We start from the raw sequence: 20759 nt of genomic DNA, 5'->3' as shown, positions 1-20759 counted from the left end.
TGCCTGAGGTGTAGGGGCAGGTGTTCCAGGTCTTGAGGTCCTTGAATTGTGGCAGTGACGGTGATTGCCTGCGGTGTAGGGGCAGGTGTTCCAGGTCTTGAGGTCCTTGAATTGTGGCAGTGACGGTGATTGCCTGCGGTGTAGGGGGCAGGTGTTCCAGGTATTGAGGTCCTTCCTGAATTGTGGCAGTGACGGTGATTGCCTGAGGTGTAGGGGCAGGTGTTCCTGGTCTTGAGGTCCTTGAATTGAGGCAGTGGTGGTGATTGCCTGAGGTGTAGGTGGCAGGTGTTTCAGGTCTTGAGGTCTTTCCTGAATTGTGGCAGTGACGGGGATTGCCTGAGGTGTAGGGGCTGGTGTTCCAGGTCTTGAGGTCCTTGAATTGTGGCAGTGACGGTGATTGTCTGAGGTGTAGGGGCAGGTGTTCCAGGTCTTGAGGTACTTCCTGAATTGTGGCAGTGACGGTGATTGCCTGAGGTGTAGGGGCAGGTGTTCCAGATCTTAAGGTCCTTCCTGAATTGTGGCAGTGACCGTGATTGCCTGAGGTGTAGGGGCAGGTGATCCAGGTCTTCGTAGTGAGGTAGAAGAAGAGTCTTCCTCCAGCCGTGGTCTTGCGGATGGTGGCCAGGGCCAGTTGGGTGGAGCGGAGATGTCTGGTGGGAGTGCAGAAGCAGAGGCGGGGGTTGAGGTATGCAGGTCCGGCGTTGTGGAGGGCTTTGTAAAGTATTTGTTGTACTTACGGACGCAGCAAATGAGACACACACTCAAAGAATAAATCTGAGACCAATTTGGAAAAATATCATTTCTTTTTAATATATATTTTTTAACCAAGAACCACGTTCAAAGGTAAGTACTGTATTTCTTATTAATTTTCAAAGATAAGCAAATAGTTCAAAGTTGTGCGCAGTTACGTGCCATGCAATCCTATGGGAGGAAAAGCGAGTAGGCAAAGCGCACGGCACAGACTGTTGTAGGGATTCTTCAAAAAAAGGAGGGGGGGGTAGAGGAAAAGGAACAAGGGGGCTCGTCCTCCAAAGGAAATATGTTATCATCACAGTGAGCCCTTCTGTCGAAAGAATGTTTTTTTGTTCCAATCTGATGTTTGTTAGGTGCTTTCCTGAGATTACCCTGAGCCGCCGGGGTTTCCGCTTGGTGGCACGAGTCATCGTTGGGTACCTACCGTTCCGCAGCGGAACAGGGCGTGCTACGACCTACGTGTTACAAGGGAGATCCTATTGTCGATAAAATGTACTTGGATGAAGCTTAAAGGTGTGAGTGGGGGAGGAGGAGAGAATTAAAAATACCTGACTAGTAGGAAAAGACTCTCTACTGGTACCTCTAACTGGTATGATTAAAATGGGGGAACTTAGGGCCATATGTATCAAGCACTAATGCGTTCGCAAATGCCGAAATTCGCAGAATTTAGGCGTTTGCGAACGCATTAGTGCTAAATGGTATGTATCAAAGAAATCTGCGTGCAAAATAAGGAATCGCAAAATTTGCGATTCCTTATTTTCCGATTGCATTTAAGGAATCGCAAATTTTGCGATTCCTTAAATGCAATGTAAGAAGCATTAAAAAAATGCAAATTGGCCCTAAGGAATCGCAAATTATCACCAACTTCAAGTTGGTGGTAATTTGCCAATTCCTTGAAAAATGCACTGTTTTGCATTTTTCAAAGTGCAATGTGAAGCACATACATGCCCTTAGGGCATGTATGTGCGCCACATGTGCCCCCATGCTTATTTCAGGGGTGCAACAGGGTGTCCTTTGGACACCCCTGCACCCTTGAAATTATTCTCAATTTGCGATTCTCAAATTGCGAATCGCAAATCGAGAATAACTTCCCATTCATTCCTATGGGCCTCCTGGCCATTAGAAATGAATGGGAAAGTATTCCTTAATTGCGATTCACAATTTGCTAATCGCGATTACGGAATACTAAGAAATCACACAAAAATTGCGATTTTGTACATACATCCCTATTTGCGATTCTCAAATAGCGATTTCTAAAAAATCGCTATTTGAGAATCGCAAATCAGGTAGTTGATACTTTTTGCCCTTAGAGAAGACAGGGCGCCTCAGTTCCTTCCACTGGTTGCCATGTTTCTAGCCCCCCCAAGGCTATTCTTCAGGACCAAGACTGAACGCTCGCTGGTGCCGCTCCGATGTCGTCTCTTACTCTGAAGAACAAATGTGTGAAAAAAGATAAATATGATAAACACATAAGCAGTTACTCACTTTTAAAATAATATACAACAAACTGACAGGACAAACATACAATTAACATAAAAGTCATTGTGATGAAAGAAAACCCATACATATGAGTTGCCTCTGATTTACAACATGAGACCGTACGGGGAAGTGATAAAAACCAGGAGAAATGTCCCCGGATATGAGTATTTTGTAGGAGAAGAAACCGTAAAAGAGGTTAGCGATATTGGTATGAGACCGTCCCTCTCCGAAGCGTCAGCATCAGGGCACGAGTCCTAAAAAGAGAAGTGAGGGGACGCTGACGTCACGACAGGAAGTGACGTCACGAAAGGTGGCTTGCACCATCAGACTCATTGCCTCCCCTCGCTCACCCCTTAGACCCCATCAGGGGTAACAGGTGCTATATGAATGCAAACCTTTCTTCCCCTTTTATCCCTCCGCTATCCTTCTCACTCCAAGTAACAGACTAACATCCACCACTCAAATTACCTCATATTTCACCACATTAATTCACCACTAAACCTTTATAGGCTTCCTGAATAGTGCCCGAGGGAGGCTGTCGAATACACGTATTAGGCCCCGAGGAGGCGACTCCATCTCCCGATCCCACAGACTTGAAGGCCCGGGCCGGACAGGAACTTTGAGTGAGGGCCTTGGCCCTGAGCGGGAAGTGATGATTATTATTTATTGTTTTTCTTAAAAGTTGCGATATAGGGGCATATTAACAACAACTTGCGATGATTATCGCAAACCACGCTTTGCTGGATTTTTTTTATCGCCTCCTATCACTGGATTTTATTGCGGGGATAACGCAGTATTACCAACGTTTATCTCCACGGTGACAAAAAATCCAGCACTAGCGGCGAATCCCATCTTTAACGTGAGATTTCCTGCGATAAAAATGCTATCGCTAAGGAAAATCTCGCTAATAGGCAGGTGGGGACTTAGCCGTAGAATCCACCTCCCATTGACTATTATGGCTGAGTCAGGTTTTTACCAGGTGTAAAATCCTGGCGCTAATTGCGGTTAGTGCCCGTTTTTTATTGCGTTGCGGGTAATACTAATAGGCGATAGCTGTGTTAGCGACTGCTTTCAGTTGCTACCAGGTTGGGTACGCCCACTTGGCATGTCATTAGCGATACATTTCGCTGACATGCAAAGCGGGCCCCAAACCCGCCGCTATCACCTGGAAGCTGTTGCTAACTGCTGTTAGCGACAGCTTGGTAATTGGGCGATAAAAAGATCGCCCCTCTAGCGGGAACAAGTCCCACTAAAGCAGCAATAACGCCCTTGCTAATATGCCCCATAGTTTATACCGAAGTGGAACCTCTCCTCTGAGGGACGGCGGTCCACTTTAAACTTTTTAATCAATGTGAGCATGAAGTGGTGTTGCAGCGCAGCGCACAAGAGGCAAAATCGGAAATTGGGAGGATACTGAGGGGTTTGACAGGACGCCCCTCCCAGATGCTTTGGACAGGTAAAGTGGGCAATGCTGACACAAACCTCGACCAGGGACACAGACCAGACGAGGCCCCCGCAGATTCACCTGGCGCTGCCCAGCTGCCGACTGGCATGGAACCTGCTGCCACTGCCTGGCGCGGAGCATTGTGGGATGTAATCAAGGTCCCCACAAGGAGGACAGACACAACACAAGCTTGCCAACTTGTTATATGCTCCCCCGGACAAGGAGCAGGCCCGGCTCCCGGAATTTTTATTTGGGTGGGCCAAGGGTTCATTTGGATGGGCCACTGCGGGCTCGATTTGTCGCATATATTTCTGGCAGGCCTGCTTCAGGGCCCTCCTTTATCTCTTCTTAGTCTTACAAGGCCCAGTAAAACGCACTCTTTTCCAAATCTCTTTTTAAATATTATCTCTCTCAAAAAGTGTTTTTTTCCATGTAATGTCACTATGATGGGATGAGGAGGTTTCTGAGGTGGGTGTATCAGGCAAGTGACACTCCTCGGGCTCCCTCTGTGCGAGCCTTCAGGGAGAATCCCTCTTCATTACTACCTCCACCTGACCCCGGACTCTGCAACACACAGCCCGGGAAGCTGATAAAGCTTCCCGGCGAACACAGACAGTTTTAGAGATTATCGCAGCCGCACCCGAGTACTTCACAGGTCTTTGCAAGACCATTTACATGTGAACGAGGCTTTGTTTATTTTTTTACCCCTTCATCTCCACTGGCGAAAGGCGACAACGGTCACCTTCGCCTCCTGTTCTGCTGTGTGGATATTTCTTTTTCGATGCAGCACAGGAGAAAAGAAGTTTGGGTATATTATCAAGGGGTTTTATCTCCGCTTTTTTGGCTTTAAAAGCCAAGAAAGCGGAGATAAAATTATCTCCCTATTACCAAGCTGTCGCTAACACCAGTTAGCGACAGCTAATAGGAGATAGCGACCATCATGGGCCCCACTTTGCATGTCAGTGATATTTATCACTAATGATATGCAAAGTGGGCGTGCCAAGATGTTAGCGACTGGAAACAGTCGCTAACATCGCTATCTCCTATTACCAACTTTTGGAGATATTTGCGCTAAGGGCGAATATCTCCAAAAGCTAACACCTGCCCTGAGCAGTTCTTAGCCATGTTATCCAATGGGAGGTGGATAACATGGCTAAGAGCATTTGCTCGATAATGCATGAATATCGCTGACTTTTCAGCGATATTCATGCATTGCGGGCGTTTTTTATCGCATTTGCGATAAACCTTGCTAATAGCAAGGTTTATCTGCGATAAAAATCGCCGATGTGCGGCGATAATTTTTGTCTCTAAACAAGTTAGAGACAAAAATTATCGCTAGTTGTTGATAATATACCCCTTTGTTTCAAGACTGACTTACCCATGATATCCTAAGTAAGGTGGATATCATGGCTAAGTATGTGAGGCCCTAGCAGCAAGCTTTCACCAAACCGTGTGTGATTATCGATGTATTTCCAGCGATAATCTCACAATTGGCAGCTTGCGCTCTGAATGCTATCGCTTTGGAGATAAGCGTTGCTGATAGCACGCTATCTCCGTAATAAAATTCAGAGTTGGCCGGCGAAAATTGTCCTTGCGCTAAGAGCGCTGAGCGATAAATATCGTATGGCCTTGATGATATGTCCCTTATATGGATAAGGGTGGGTACTCGCATTGATGTGAGTAAGGTTCACGCCGTCCAGGAAGGCAGATATGTCCTGGTACAAGGGAGCATCCTGGGTAAGGTGCTCCTTCCGGGGAGCGTTCACGCACCAAATTATGAACAGATCCAGTTCTTCCACCAATTGTCGCTACAGCTTCTACTTTTGACGCGTCCCACGCCTTGCTTGGAGGAGATTTTAACTGTGTAGCCAACATCACATTAGACAGGTCAACACCTCCACTGATTGACACCCCAGAAGCTAAGGTGACCAAGGGGTTTCGGGAGTGGTTGGAGGGATGGGGCATCTGAGATTGCAGCAAGGAAATCCATGGATTACCGCACTATTCACACTTGTATAAATGACATACTAGACTAACATGTTTGTGTCCTCAGGGGCACTGGGGTGTCTATTACAAACACGGAATACTTGGGACGCGCTGTCAGACCATAGCCCACTGCTACTGCACATCCGTGCTCTACCCGAGCCCGCATTAACTCCTACATGGAGACTGGATCCTACACTCCTGGAGGACGCTCCACTTCGCACGCTGCCACAGAATACTTTCAGTTTAATCATGGCGTAGTTAGGTCTAGGACGACCAAATGGGAGGCCTTCAAGGTGGTGTTGAGAGGGCAAAGACGGGGCCATAAGGTTGGAATGAGGAAGGTAACATTTGAGGGAACTCGCCAACCTAGCAACCCAACGGCACGAGGTGGAGACTCACCTGACTGAAGAGGCTGATGCTCAAGAGAAGCTACGCGGCCTACGGCAAACCTGTCGCAAAGTGCTAGAAAGACTGAAATGCTTCGATATGCGGGAAGACCAGATGCGGGTGCACATGGAGGGAGGTGGAGCAGGCAGATGACTTGCTTGGTTAATACGCCCTGAATATGGGAGAACTCCCGTCCCTCAAATACAATTGTCGGAGGAAGTGATTACGCACCACCCTAAAGAAATAAGCAAATCATTCCGATCTTATTATGTCAAACTATATTCTGAGCCAAAGGCACGAAGGCGATAATCCATAAGAATTATTTAACACCCCTGCCCCATAGCAATCCTGTCTCCTGACAAATAGGAAACACTAGGGGTATTGGTAACCGCGATGGAATCATGGCCGGGCTTAAGGGGATGGGCAGAGGGAAAACGCGGAAACGCCTGGCCCGACGGTCTGCCAATGGAGTTCTATGCCACTTATGCCCAGATCCTAGCACCAGAATTAGAGAAAGTATACACAGAAGCCAGGGAAAAAGGGGAATTGCCCTCTTCAACCAGAGATACTTTGGTTGTGCAGCTCTCTAAGTTTAAAAAAAAGCACCCACACGTGTCAGACTTTCGCACACTCCCGATGCTCAATCCCAAAATCTCGATTTCAAAATCTTAAGCAAAGTATTAGCCACGTGGCTTTTGCCATATATGACCATCCTCATACATGTGGACCGAACCGGGTTTGTACAGACGAGATCCACCTCTGGGAGCTTACGGAGGCTGTTCCATGTATTACATCATCCCGGCCGGGACCAGTACCCTGAAGCAATAATGCTATCCATACACCTGTAGAAGGCATTCAACACGGTATAAAGGGACCCGATGGAACAAAGGGTGTTGGGAGAAGACTGGATCAGGTGGATACAAATACTATGCAAGCACCAACCACATGAGTTAGGACAAATGGAGTCATCTCAGAACCCTAAAACATTTACAGAGGCACTAGGCAGGGGTGCCCACTGTCCCCGTTATTATTCGCTATAGCAATAGAACCACTAGCGACAGCATTTTGGCAACAGGAAGGCCACACTGGCATCCGGTGTGGACGAAGGCTTCATGTGATTTCTCTCTACGGAGACGATCAGTTGCTGTATTTGAGAGATGGAGACACAGGAACTCAACCGGCCCCGGCCATGTTAGAAGAACAAGCAGACCTAGCAGTACTTAAGATTAATAAATCTAAGACCTATGCCTTCCTGTTTCTGGAAGGCCACGCACAAACTGGGAATTCCCCAGTGGGCCTGGCATGGTCACCTCGCTCCTTTAAATATCTGGGAATCCAAATTTTCCACTCAGTAGATGATTTGCGAGAAGGCAACTTGAGCCCGATTGTTAGATCCCTAAAATGGTCTATACAGTTTTGGCGGGCTCTTAGACTGCCTCGGACGGCACGCATAGCACCTTCGAAACTGATCTCGTAGCCCAGACTGTTGTATCGTTTTACGAACCTCCCAGTGGTGATTCTCCCATGATGGTTCTCGGACTTGAACCAGCTACTCTGGGAACTGATTTGGGATGGAGGGCGGAATATAGTGGCTCTGGAGATAGTGCAAAGGACACCTGAAGATGGGGTGCTCGGCCCCCAGACTTTGAACTATAGTATCTGGCAGCCCCGCTCCAGTGGTTAGCGGAATGGATAAAGGGCCAGAACTGAGAGCTCCTGGATGAGATGAATGTGCGAAACCATCAAGGATGGTTGGAGGCCACACTCTTATACCAGAAAGTGTTCCTCCCGAATGCCAACATACTCTTGAAGAAGTGCCGCTGGGGGTACAGTACCCATCTTGGTCTGGCCCTTGCCCAGTGTTGGTCAAAACCCCGAAAACTGGATGTGTACATCGCGTACTTACCTGCAAATGCACATAACTGCCTTCCTCCTACAGGATTGCATTGCATTTCTTATGTCTGCCCCGAGTGTCTGTCTTTCACGTTGCTAAGTTACTGTGACGGCTGATTTGACACCCCAGGGTATTTTCAGTATCGCTGTACTGACCCTAAAATGGCGTCCATGTACGAGGTGACTCGATCCGTGCTCTTGACTGTCCCGGCCTGCCCAACCGTTACCATCCAACGCCATCCCTTTTCTGGGTCCCTGCTCACATCATAGGAGCTTTAATTTTCTCCCTGGGGCAACGGTTGACCCCAGCACCACCGACCGAGCACTGAGGACCTGCTCACCTACTCGGAGCTTTCACCGTCTTTTCTCTGGAGTCTTGGAGTCCCCGGAATGTGTGCCTTCTCCTTCTAGTTCTTCTACTCGCTACCCTAGTGGCGCCTTCCCCCTCCCCCCTACCCCGCTCCCTCTCCAACTATGACTACCATTTGAGCTAAGTCTGGAGTCACCTGTTTCAAGATCATCTATCCCCCTAATTTGTCCATTGCTTCAGCTAAATGGTTCAAACATAAACCCTTGTACAGTTTTCTGATTCCCTCTTTGTTGACCATTTCAATAGAGGCTGTCATGGGCGGCTCAAAACTGGCCTCATATTGTTCACTCACGACATCCCCTCGTGGTCCACCAGCATCTTTAAATCCCTCAACGTCACCTCCTCCTCCTCTATCCCACACGGGCAACAGCTAGAAACCTCCCCCTCTCTGGTTTCAATGTCTCACTCACTATCTGACTCTATAACAATGGAACTGTCTTGAGTCAAGGAAAAGACACCTGTCTCTCTCTCTTTGACCACCTCTTCCCTTCTCTCCTCCCCGCCCCTGCGTCGATGATCTCCCTTGATTCTTCCCCTAACTCCTCCTTTCACTCCCTCTCTCCTCTCTTCCCCTGCCCCACCTTTTCTCCAATAGGCCGCTCAATTGAGAGGCCTCCCCCATAGCTGCCCCTCACCCCCCTCCCCCGCCACCTCTTCTCCCAATATTTCCCCTTCCAATTGGGACTTTACCCTCAACACATCAGCCCGACCTATGGCTAACACTCTCCCTTTCCCCTCCGCACCATCATTGAATGGTGTAATAAACTCCTCCCCCTTTCCCTGCCCACAATCCCCTTTTTAATTCCATTTTTCCAAAAGCTTGATTTCCCAGTCTACTCGTTGTACCTTCCCGCTGCACAAGCCCCAGTCTTCTCACTGTATCCTCCCTTCTCTCCATCTTTGCTGTTCAACCCTCTACCCTCTTCTGGCAATCTCTTCCTTGTCCCTCCCCCAGGCCTTGTAGAACCTTCCTCTCCCTGCAACTACCCGCCAGGTCATTCCCCCGCTCTTTCTTGCGCCAGCCCCCTTACATCCACCTCACCTACCCACGGGACCGCTCCAGCCCCTTCTCCTTTCTTTTCCCCGAACCTCCTACCATTCCAGGTCTCTCCTCCTTCACCTCCCTGCGTACCGCCCACCCTCCATCTTCCACAACTGTCTCCTCCGGAAAGTGAACTCGACTCCTCTCCTCAGTTCAACATCTGCAATGATAACTCTCCCGCCACCTCAGTTACACCGACTGCTTCCTGCAACCTCCATCTACCTCAGCCTTTCTCTCAGGACTCCCCTCTTTCCCCTCCCCGCAGTCCGCCCTCCCTCCACTTCCTTCTCCTCCTAAATGTGAACTGAATTCTTCCCCTCGTCTCAACAGCTTTGTTAGAAATTGGATTTCTGTTTGGCTAGGGATTGCGTCTAAGCCAGGCAGAAACCACCACTCTAGTCAGGGCAAGGGAGTTACATGCTGAAGACAGCCCCTGCTCACCCCCTTGGTAGCTTGGCACCAGCAGTCAGGCTTATCCCGGAGGCAGCGTGTAAAGCGTTTGCATAACAAACACAGCAGCGACACGCTAGGCACACCACAAAAGAAACTCCCAAAAAGTTTATATATAAAAATAGCCTTTGTATTATCCACAACATATTAGAATAGTAATCACACCATATACACTGTGCCAACTGGCACTAGTCAATATTTACAGGGGATTATATACACATGACCGGGCCAATTGGGCCACTGTCAGAACCATCACAAAACACAAATAGTAAATGTAGAACACAACCAGTAACTACTGGCAAAAGACTGTACTCAGCAATATATCCTGCAACATAAACACATTATGCAATCACCTCATAAGCATAAATTACATTAGCGGCATAAATCAGGTGCATAAATCACATTTATCATAGGCACCACATAAATCACTGTTAGAAGCCGGAGTTCCGCGCGCACCATTGTTGTCAAGTGCACGACCCGGACCTCCCCGCTCCCACGTTAGGCCAAGAAAGGACACCGTCCGAGACATCCCAGTTCACACCCTTAGTAGCATGACACAAGCAGCCAGGCTTATCTCCAAGGCATGAGTGTTCAGTATGTGCAACCACGCTCACAGTAACCCCATGATGTCATCACAAATAGACTCCACACAAGTTTGTATAAAACGAGTATACTTTATATAGAAAGATATACGAAATGACCACACGATACAACTTCCACACATCTACAATGGGTAATATTGTTCATGTGAGTTGGGCGGTTCTAATCCCCAACCACCGCTTCTAACCAACAGTTACACTGACTTTTAACTGTTCTCAACAGGTTAGGTACGTCGTACCACTAGATTCACAAACGTTGCAAAATACAAGGAATACTGCACTACTTAACGATGGGTTCCTGTACAGTTCCACCGTGAAACAATGCAATGCGTAGCGTTAAGATCATGTACTGAGTCAACACAAGATAATGCACCTCGGTTCGCTACCAGCATGCCCTGTTCAAGGAAGAAATACAGCAATGCATCATGCTGCAATTACGTACAGTGCAATAGGAAGACAATGTAATGCATATCGCCACCAGCAAGCCCTGTGCAAGGAAGGAATAAGGTACTGCGTCACAGTGCAATTCAGTACAGTGCAGTAAACAACCAATGCAGTGCGCTACACTATGATCCGGTATCCTGCAAGGGAAACATAACATAGTGCGTAGTGCACCCCCTGAGTTCGTTAAGCACTGTCGTGTTTTGGCAGCTCCTGAGTTAGCGTTTAGCACAACTACACGGTCTTTTCTGTTAACTTGACCAAAACGAACGGGGGCCATTTTGAATCCCTCTGACTTCCGTTTCCTATGAAACACGCTGCCTCGTGGTCAGTGTGCCCTTTCGTCCTTTCTCGATACCCATGGTCACTAGTCTGCTCGGCAACAGGCTATTTTTAGTACTGGTCAAGCGCACATGCGCATTACGCACCAATTGGTCACTCTTTAGGAATGTTCACACTAACTGACCAGTGCTGTTGAAACTCCTCCCACATGTTGGCTGTGTTCCAAAAATGACCTTATATGTACCTAAAATGTGTAACTTGTACCCGCCTATCTTTTTATTGCTATTAAACTGTATAAAAGGGGTCGCGCATCGATGTTCGGTGTGCTACTTCTTACATTACCGAAGGGTGCTGTAGGAATGTATCACCACCCCATGGGGTCTTAATAAACTTGTCTTTTACCTTTTCCAGTGTCCGTGCCAACTTCTATACTAAAGCGTTCGAGAGTTTAACAAAGTATGTAGGCCTGATTTGAACCCAACACCACAAATTGGCGACCACGAAGGGACTTATCGGCGACTCGGATGCCCGAAGGAGAGGTCGTGACGAAGGTCAGGAAACTCGCCATGGACGCGTACGCTGCCACTGAGTGACCCGAGTCTCGGCACCCACGGTGTGTTTTCCCGTCCTTCCGATCTGACCTTCCAGGTGGCGCCGGTCTTCGACTGAGATTCTGATCTTGGATTGTCGTGATGTGCCGTTTTGGCTGATTTGACCACAGAACTTGGCAGTTGGACTTTGGACGTTTGAAAAGAAAATCGGTAAGCTTTTGATTGGTGAGGTAGTCTATTGACACTTACTGTGGCTTTTTGAAACTTTGAATTTGAATTTGAATTTGTTAGCTAACGTTTTGAATCTTTGAATTTGAATTTGAATATGTGAAGTGCACCTCACATAGGCAGGCATGTAGGGATATTTCTCTGATTTATTTGATTTGAACGGTACACCGCGTTAGGTGTCATTTTTGTAGTATCGTGCTTTCATGGTACTTTTTGAAACATGCCTGTTTTTAGCACACTCCGTAGGATGTGCTGTTCTGAAAATGGTACCAATTATCGATTAAGTGAAAAACAGCCGGCTCCCCCAGAGGGGACTCCAAATCGTGAAATGTATGTCAAATTCGGTATTCCACCTATAATGTATAGTACATTATGGCATAAGTATACTAAAACTGATCATGAATTACAGTGGCCACTATATGGGTCGTTTGACCTTCGAAAGGTACAATATGTAGAGCAGTGTTTGTTTCAGCGAAGGTCTAGACAAGATATGTTTGATTGTGTGCGCATGTGGGAGAAAGAGGTGCGTGAACGAGCGAAGCGTGAGGAAGCCTTGGCGGAGAAAGTGCAGCGGAAGGCTACACATGACAAAGCTTTACAGCTACAGGAGAAGGAATTACAGGAAAAGAAAGAGAGGGAGAGACGAGAACGCAATTTACAGGTTAATGGTCAATTCCCTATCAGACGTCCTCTCTATCCAGTCCTTACTAATGAAACGGATGATTTTTCATTACTAGATCGTTGTCCGCCCCCGTACGTCGCACCAACGGCTCCGAGCGAGGAATCAGACGAGGATAGTGATCGAACACAGCGTACCAGGTTACATGCGGAACGAGCTGCGGAATTACGTTCATTTGCACGAAAACTAAATATTAATACTGTTACTGTTTCTGACGTTACTGAACAAATGGAACAGTGGCCTGATAAGGAACGACTGTATTTTTTAGATCATTTTGGAGATGAAGTTGTTGAGCGGTATAGAAAATATTCTCTCGAGTTAGAACCAAAGGAGATATCCAAGGGTCGTGAGTATTTTCGTAAAGGTCTTTTTGTTCTTTCAGATGCGGACGACTTCTTCAAGCGTTTGATTGAACTGCGTAATGAGGCGACACGACTACGGGAGTTGGAAAAGTCGAAGAATTCGTCTACGTCCGGAGCGACGGGGATATCCAAAGAATGCCCTATTTTTGAAACAGATAAGATCGCTGCGATTAATGTTAGACCTATGCGAGAAGCTGCGCCTTTATATGTCCCTCATAAAGGGGATGGCACAGATGATGATAAAAGATCCAAAGACGCGAAAGGGTATTTTGTATATAATTGGGTTTATACGCCTTGGAATAGAGCAGATGTCATGGCGCTTAAGAACGCTTTACCTGATCCCCGTAAAAACCCTGCGGCTTTTTATGAAAATGTTGAAAGTGCAATTTCTTCATGTATCATGACGTTAGTTGATATTGATCTATTTTTCGGGTTGATATTGCCCCCTGATATGTGGAGAGTAATTCGTAGGTTTGATGACCTCACGACTCTCGGGGCCACTTGGAAAGATCTTGTTCAGGCTGATTTAGATAGAGAACCAGCATGTAAGCCGTGTCAATTAATATTAGACCTTCCAGGGGCCATACTAACAAAACTAAAGACTCTTGCTCCCGCTAAAAAGATTGATTGGACTATATTAGCCTCTTGTAAGCAGAAAGCGGATGAATCAGTTTCCGATTTTTTCTCTCGCTTCGAGGAAGCGTTCCATGATTACAGTGGTCAATTATTGACAGAAGATACTGGCAGGCATCTATTCGTTGATAAGTATGTAGCTAATCTCCTACCGGAGATTGCGAAACGATTAAAAGCGAGTGAAAGTTCATGGACCACAGCAACCCCTGCTTCTTTATTGACTATGGCTCAATATTATGAAAGACAGGAATTAGAGGCGAAAGAAAGTAGTGACAAGAAGGCGAAGGATTTGAAGACGAAGGTAATGTTAGCTCAGGTTCAGGCTACGAGAGGAAACAGTAGAGGAGGGCGAGGATCATACAGTAATGCTCCTCCCCCTCGTTCTGACATTTCTGTGAATCAATGTGCATACTGCAAACAGTTTGGGCATTGGATTGCAGACTGTCCGGTGTTTCGAGAGCAGCGTAATTTGAGGGGACGAGGAAGTGGGAGATCTAGGAATTATTATGGAGGGTCAAGAGGAGGTTATGGCACGAATGATCGTGGAGGATATGGAGCAAGGGGTCGTGGTCAGTCAGATTATAATACGTTTGATAATCGCAATCAATATCAGATAAATGAGGGTGGTCCTGCTGAACCACGGGATGAGCATTACGCATAGGATTGCGTAGGATGGGGTGTGGAATCGGTTGAGGTACCAGTTGATCAGAGGGGTCCATACATAGAAGCACATGTTCTGGGTTCTACTGATCAATTTCTGGTCGATACAGGAGCTACTCGTAGCGCTTTGTCCAAATACTTGGTTCCAAGGGCTCCCCTGTCTGGCGAGGTAATTACAGCAATAGGGTTCGATGGAACACCTACTTCTAGCCCATTGTCTCAACCAGTTGCATTTCATGTTGATAAATTTGCTGCCCCTTGTCCCTTTTTGTTGTCTCCAAATACACCAGATAATATTATTGGACTCGATATGTTAAAACACTTTCGAGCTACTATTCGCTGTGCCCCAGAAGGAGTGCGAGTTGTGTTGAATGAGAATTACCCAGACTTTGAGCGAGTGTGTTTTCTCCATGAATCTGAAGTATTGGCCTCCTTACCAAAAACGTTGTGGGCCACTTCTGACACGGATGTGGGGCAGATGTTAATCCCTCCAGTACGTATTACTGTAAAGGAGGGAGTGTCTCTACCACGTGTCCCACAGTATAAGATTTCCAGAGAAGGAGAACTTGCTTTGATGCACATTGTGAATGATTTTATTTTGGCAGGAGTAGTTGAGGAAGTCCCCTACAATGTTTGCAATAGCCCAATTTTACCGATTCTTAAAAGAGATACAGATGCTAAGGTTTACCGTTTCATTATTGATTTGAGGGAAATAAACAAGATAGTAGTGCCTCAGTACCCGGTGGTGTCTGACATCACCACGTTGCTTACGTTGGTTCCATCGACGGCAACTACTTTTACAGTCATCGATTTGAAGAACGCCTTCTTTTCGATCCCTGTACATCCTGACAGTCGATATCTATTCGGCTTTACATTAAATAATAAATCGTACAGATTCTGTCGAGTTCCTCAAGGCTATACTGAAAGTCCTAGCATTTATAGTCAGGCATTAAAAAGACAGCTTGATTCCTTTGACTTACAAGAGGGAGTGGTTCTCATTCAATATGTAGACGATATCTTACTTGCTGCAGACACGCCAGAACAATGTGAGAAGAGTACCTTTTCCTTGCTTTCCTTCCTGGCTAAACATAATCATAAAGTTTCGAAGAAAAAGCTACAATATTGTAGACCAAAGGTGACCTACCTCGGTCATCTTTTGTCTAAGGAGGGCCGTGCATTGACACCAGATCGAATTCAAGCAATCCTAGATACTCCAGTCCCTCGCACTCAGAAGGATATTCGCGCCTTTATAGGTTTGACGTCTTTTTGTAGGCAATGGATATTGGGTTTTTCGCATATTGTTAAACCATTGTTAGCATTGTTGTCTAAAGATATACCGATTCCCATTGAATGGACGGATGAATGTCAGAACGCTTTTGAACAATTGAGACAAGCTCTTTGTTCTGCACCAGTGTTAGGTACACCTGATTACACGAAGATTTTTACATTATATGTACACGAGAAGGATGGGTGTGCATTGTCAGTGTTAGTGCAGACACACGGAGACAAACAGAGGCCTTGTGCATACTTCTCGGCGGTACTCGACCCTGTGGCTCGAGGGTTGCCTGGATGTTTTCGAGCAGTTGCAGCAACAGCAGTTGCGATACGACAAAGTGAGGGAATAGTTTTGTCACACAAATTGTTGGTGCTAGTTCCCCATGCGGTAGATGCGTTACTGAATCAAACAAAAACGCAGCATCTAACCAGTGCCCGTTTGACAGGATATGAGCTAACGTTGTTGGCGCCGCACATCACACTAAAGCGATGTGCGACACTGAATCCTGCTACTTTACTGCCGGATCCTGTTGCTGAGACCCAGAAGGAAGAACAACATGATTGTGTTTTTCTGACTGAGGAACAGACAAAGGGTCGTATCGATTTACAGGATACGCCATTTCCAGATGTAGATGGGGAACTGTGGGTTGATGGATCGTGCGTGAGGTTACCAGATGGTACGACTTCCGCAGCTTATGCGATCACGACACTTAAGACCGTGGTAGAAGCAGCACGGATACCCCAAAAATCGGCTCAAGCGGCTGAGTTGATAGCCTTAACGAAGGCATGTGAGTTAAGTGCTGGACTATGTGTGAACATTTACACGGATAGTCGTTACGCTTTTGGAGTAGTGCATGATTTTGGCCTACTTTGGAAGGAACGAGGATTCCTGACTTCACACGGAGTACACATCATGCATGGAGAATTGGTACGCGATCTCCTTAATGCACTGTTATGCCCAGAGAAAGTTGCAATAGTCAAGTGCAGTGCACACAAAAAGGTGACGGACAAAATAGGGCAAGGCAATGCTTTCGCAGACCGCATTGCGAGAGAGACCGCTATGCTGCAAAATAATTTCCCCATGTATGTGGTGAAGTCACAAGCTGAGCGGTGGCATGATGCTAGAGAAGAAATACTAGATATACAGAAGTCAGCATCAGAGGCAGAACTTGTGAAATGGGCCACTGAAGGAGTATTAGATGATGAGGGTTGCTGGCGTAGTAAAGATATGGAGAGATGGAAACTACCCATGGCCTATTTACAAACAATGGTGCAAATGACACACGGGCTGGCACACATTGGAGCTCTCGCAATTACTAAATTGATTACACGAGTTTGGGAAAATGCTGACATTGCTAGCACGGCTAAGAGAGTAGTGCAGACCTGTCTGATATGCTTGCAGCACAATCCTGGACAAGGGACTCATACTCCTAAAGGTGGGTTTGTTCCACCTACTGCACCATTCGAAGTACTACAAATGGATTACATCCAGCTGGAGCGATGTAATAATCTCAAGTATGTCCTAGTAGTGGTGTGTGCCTTCAGCAAATGGATTGAGGCTTACCCTACGAAAGACAATACAGCATTGACAACAGCTAAGGTGTTACTGAAGGAATACTTCCCGCGCTATGGAGTTTGTAAACTTATGTGGAGTGATAATGGCCCTCATTTCATTGGGAAAGTAGTGGAATATGTCCTGAAAGGATTGGGAATCAAACAACGATTCCATGCTGTCTTTCATCCGCAATCAGCAGGTTTAGTAGAACGATACAATGCAACTCTGAAGCTGAAGTTAGCAAAGATAGTGGCATCTACATCTCTGAAATGGCCGGACGCTTTGCCTCTGGCATTGCTGTCCATTCGATCAGTGCCACATTCTCGATCTGGCCTCACACCCTACGAAGTGGTGTTTGGAAGGCCTATGAATATTTGGGGAGTACCAAAACCTCGTTTGATACATGATATGCCTTGTATAATGATGAACGATTATCTGGCACGATTGACAAATGATTTGCTTTCTATTCATCAACAGGTTCGAGAGGCGCTCCCTGATAACTCCACTGGTGAGGCTCACGATCTCCGCCCTGGAGACCACGTGATGGTCAAAGTATTTGAGCGATCCAGCAGTTTGGAACCGAGATGGCATGGCCCTGAGCAAGTGCTGCTGGCTACGCGAACTGCTGTCAGAGTCACCAACAAGAAGCGGTGGATACATTCAACGCATTGCCGACGTGTCTCTCCGGATCTGGTGAGCCCTGTGGTGCTATCCGACTACAGAAAGATTTTGGATACAGAAAAGAGCCCAGCTGTCACGCCTGATGAATTGGAGGGAGCCTTCCCGGACCACGTTGTTTCTGATAAAGTGAAGTACAATCTACGCCCCAGGAAATAAGATTCCTTTTGTGTTTTTGAAACTGGTTGGTAACCGCTCTGAGGTTTGTGAAACGGAAGCCGGGAATATCAAGGGGGGGGGATCAGTTCTGCCCAGTGTAGCGACACCCGTCTTGAATCCCGGAGAACAAATCAACGGCAGCCTCGGTTCAGAACCATCGTTTTATTTTTTCTCGCTTAGTGTTGCTTGTGAAGAGTATTGTCTTGTGAACTATGGCATCTCCTTCGACACAAAAAGGGAGAATTCTTGGTGCTGTTTTGTTTGTCTTGACCGTAGTGGTGATCGCAGTATTAGCCTGGACTATAGAACTGTTGTTTCCTGTACGAGAACATTTACTGCCCACCACTCCAAGTCCGTCTGAACATTTTCATTTCACTCTGCCTTTTCACGAAGAAAGACATAGGCAGACTTATTTGAATAACAGCTTTATTAAGATTCTGCATCATACTCATAACATGACCAACACGTCCAATTGTTGGGTATGTGGGATGTTGCCCGGACATCAGAAGAAGGGAGGAACACCACTCATTCCTCTCCCGTTTTCTCATAATTGTTCTTGTCATGCTTGGTACACTCTTCTTTTTACTCTGCGATGGCCAACGAAAGGTGGACTACTTTTTCGGTTGAATAAAATATGTTATAACGACAAAGACGGCTATCCACATGCTGAAGGAACTAAATTTGAATGGGAAGAGTACCGTCCGGACAATGTTTCTACACCTCGTGTATATACGAATCAAAGACTTATAAATGTGACGAGCTCGCATATGATAACAGTCATTGATACAAAAGCAGATTTGTGTATTAGAAATAAAGGTACAATCCCTGTAGGCCGCAGTGAATGTAATATTACACTTACCTTTGATACACCAACTGGAATTGCATTTGTAGCTTCACGTAACACATATTTCATTTGTGGAAATAAGGGATACCATCGTCTACCATTGGGTTGGTTAGGAACGTGTTATATAGCTTTTGTATTACCACCTGTATTTATTGCTCCTCCCATGTACCACAATGATTACGTTCTGTACCATGATTTCATACTGAACAGGGTCAAGCGAACAATAGATTTTGATGAAATAGACCAGACTGATACCACATTACAACAATATGTAGATTTCAATTTGGGGTTATTTTCATTCGTAGGAGCTGCACTGAATAGCAGGAAGATAAGGCGGCTTACACGTGTGGTGGAAGCCGTCGCTAATGAAACTGCCTCCGCTTTAGGGAATATTACTGAGGAATTGCAAATTACCAGAATTGTGGCGCTCCAGAATCGAATGGTTCTAGATGTGATATTAGCTGATAGAGGTGGAGCATGCCGCGTCATCGGAAGTAGTTGTTGCGTTTACGTACCAGATAACTCACCTTCTGTATATGATTCGATTACAAAATTACATAAAATAGCTGCTGAGATCCACCCAGAAAATGGAACATGGACCTTTTCTGGTTGGTTCTGGACCCTGCTTAGTACTTGGGGTTGGAAATTATTAACGATTCTCTGTGTTTTTATTGGAGTACTATTTTTTCTTTGTCTATGTATTCAATGTGGCCCTACATTATGTTCTGTATGTATCACAGCCTGTATTCCGTCCAAACGAGCTTTTGTTAAGCAAGAGCAACTGATCAATGATGAAGTATTGAAAATAATGGCTATTAACATTGAGGATGAACATTCTGACTACGTCCACTATGAGGTAGCTTTTGCTAAACGCTAAAAGGGCCGTCTGTCGTGTTTTGGCAGCTCCTGAGTTAGCGTTTAGCACAACTACACGGTCTTTTCTGTTAACTTGACCAAAACGAACGGGGGCCATTTTGAATCCCTCTGACTTCCGTTTCCTATGAAACACGCTGCCTCGTGGTCAGTGTGCCCTTTCGTCCTTTCTCGATACCCATGGTCACTAGTCTGCTCGGCAACAGGCTATTTTTAGTACTGGTCAAGCGCACATGCGCATTACGCACCAATTGGTCACTCTTTAGGAATGTTCACACTAACTGACCAGTGCTGTTGAAACTCCTCCCACATGTTGGCTGTGTTCCAAAAATGACCTTATATGTACCTAAAATGTGTAACTTGTACCCGCCTATCTTTTTATTGCTATTAAACTGTATAAAAGGGGTCGCGCATCGATGTTCGGTGTGCTACTTCTTACATTACCGAAGGGTGCTGTAGGAATGTATCACCACCCCATGGGGTCTTAATAAACTTGTCTTTTACCTTTTCCAGTGTCCGTGCCAACTTCTATACTAAAGCGTTCGAGAGTTTAACAAAGTATGTAGGCCTGATTTGAACCCAACACCACAGCACCTCTAGTGTCAGACGTTGTCCAATATTTTGCTAGTTCGTTAGCAGCAAATATGCAAAGTGTTATATGACTGTTTTTAGAAGTTGTGCGACCGGTTGCTCCCAACACAGATCAACGATGACACACAAGTTCCACTCCGGGCCCTGGCCCCTGTACTGCCCCATGCGGGACCAACACGGACAGAGATCTGGGCCGAAGCAACAGGCGCATACAGCTGCCAGCAGCGAGAGGCCGAGAGAGTGTCCCTCCGGGCCCGCACCACGCCCCAGGCGATGATCCACTTTACCTGGGGGGGGCGTGACCCCACTCTCCTCTCCTGCCTCAGCGGCTTGGCCTCACTCCAGAACCTTGTCATCACGGCAAGGCGAGCTCGGGCCGATAGTTAAGCTCCTGCAAGTCCTGCTCAGGATGAAGGGGGGGGGGGGGCACGACCCACTGCAGTGCCCCTTCAGTCTCTCCTCGGTGAAGAGCTACAAACTGCGCACAAGCCCCAGATCACGAAGCAAGGGTCGAGTGTCTCCCGCAGCCTCTCCAGCAACTCTTC

This window comes from Lissotriton helveticus, chromosome 5_2, assembly GCF_964261635.1.
Source record: "Lissotriton helveticus chromosome 5_2, aLisHel1.1, whole genome shotgun sequence".
Lineage (NCBI taxonomy): Eukaryota > Metazoa > Chordata > Amphibia > Caudata > Salamandridae > Lissotriton > Lissotriton helveticus.
This window is presented reverse-complemented; position numbering follows the sequence as displayed.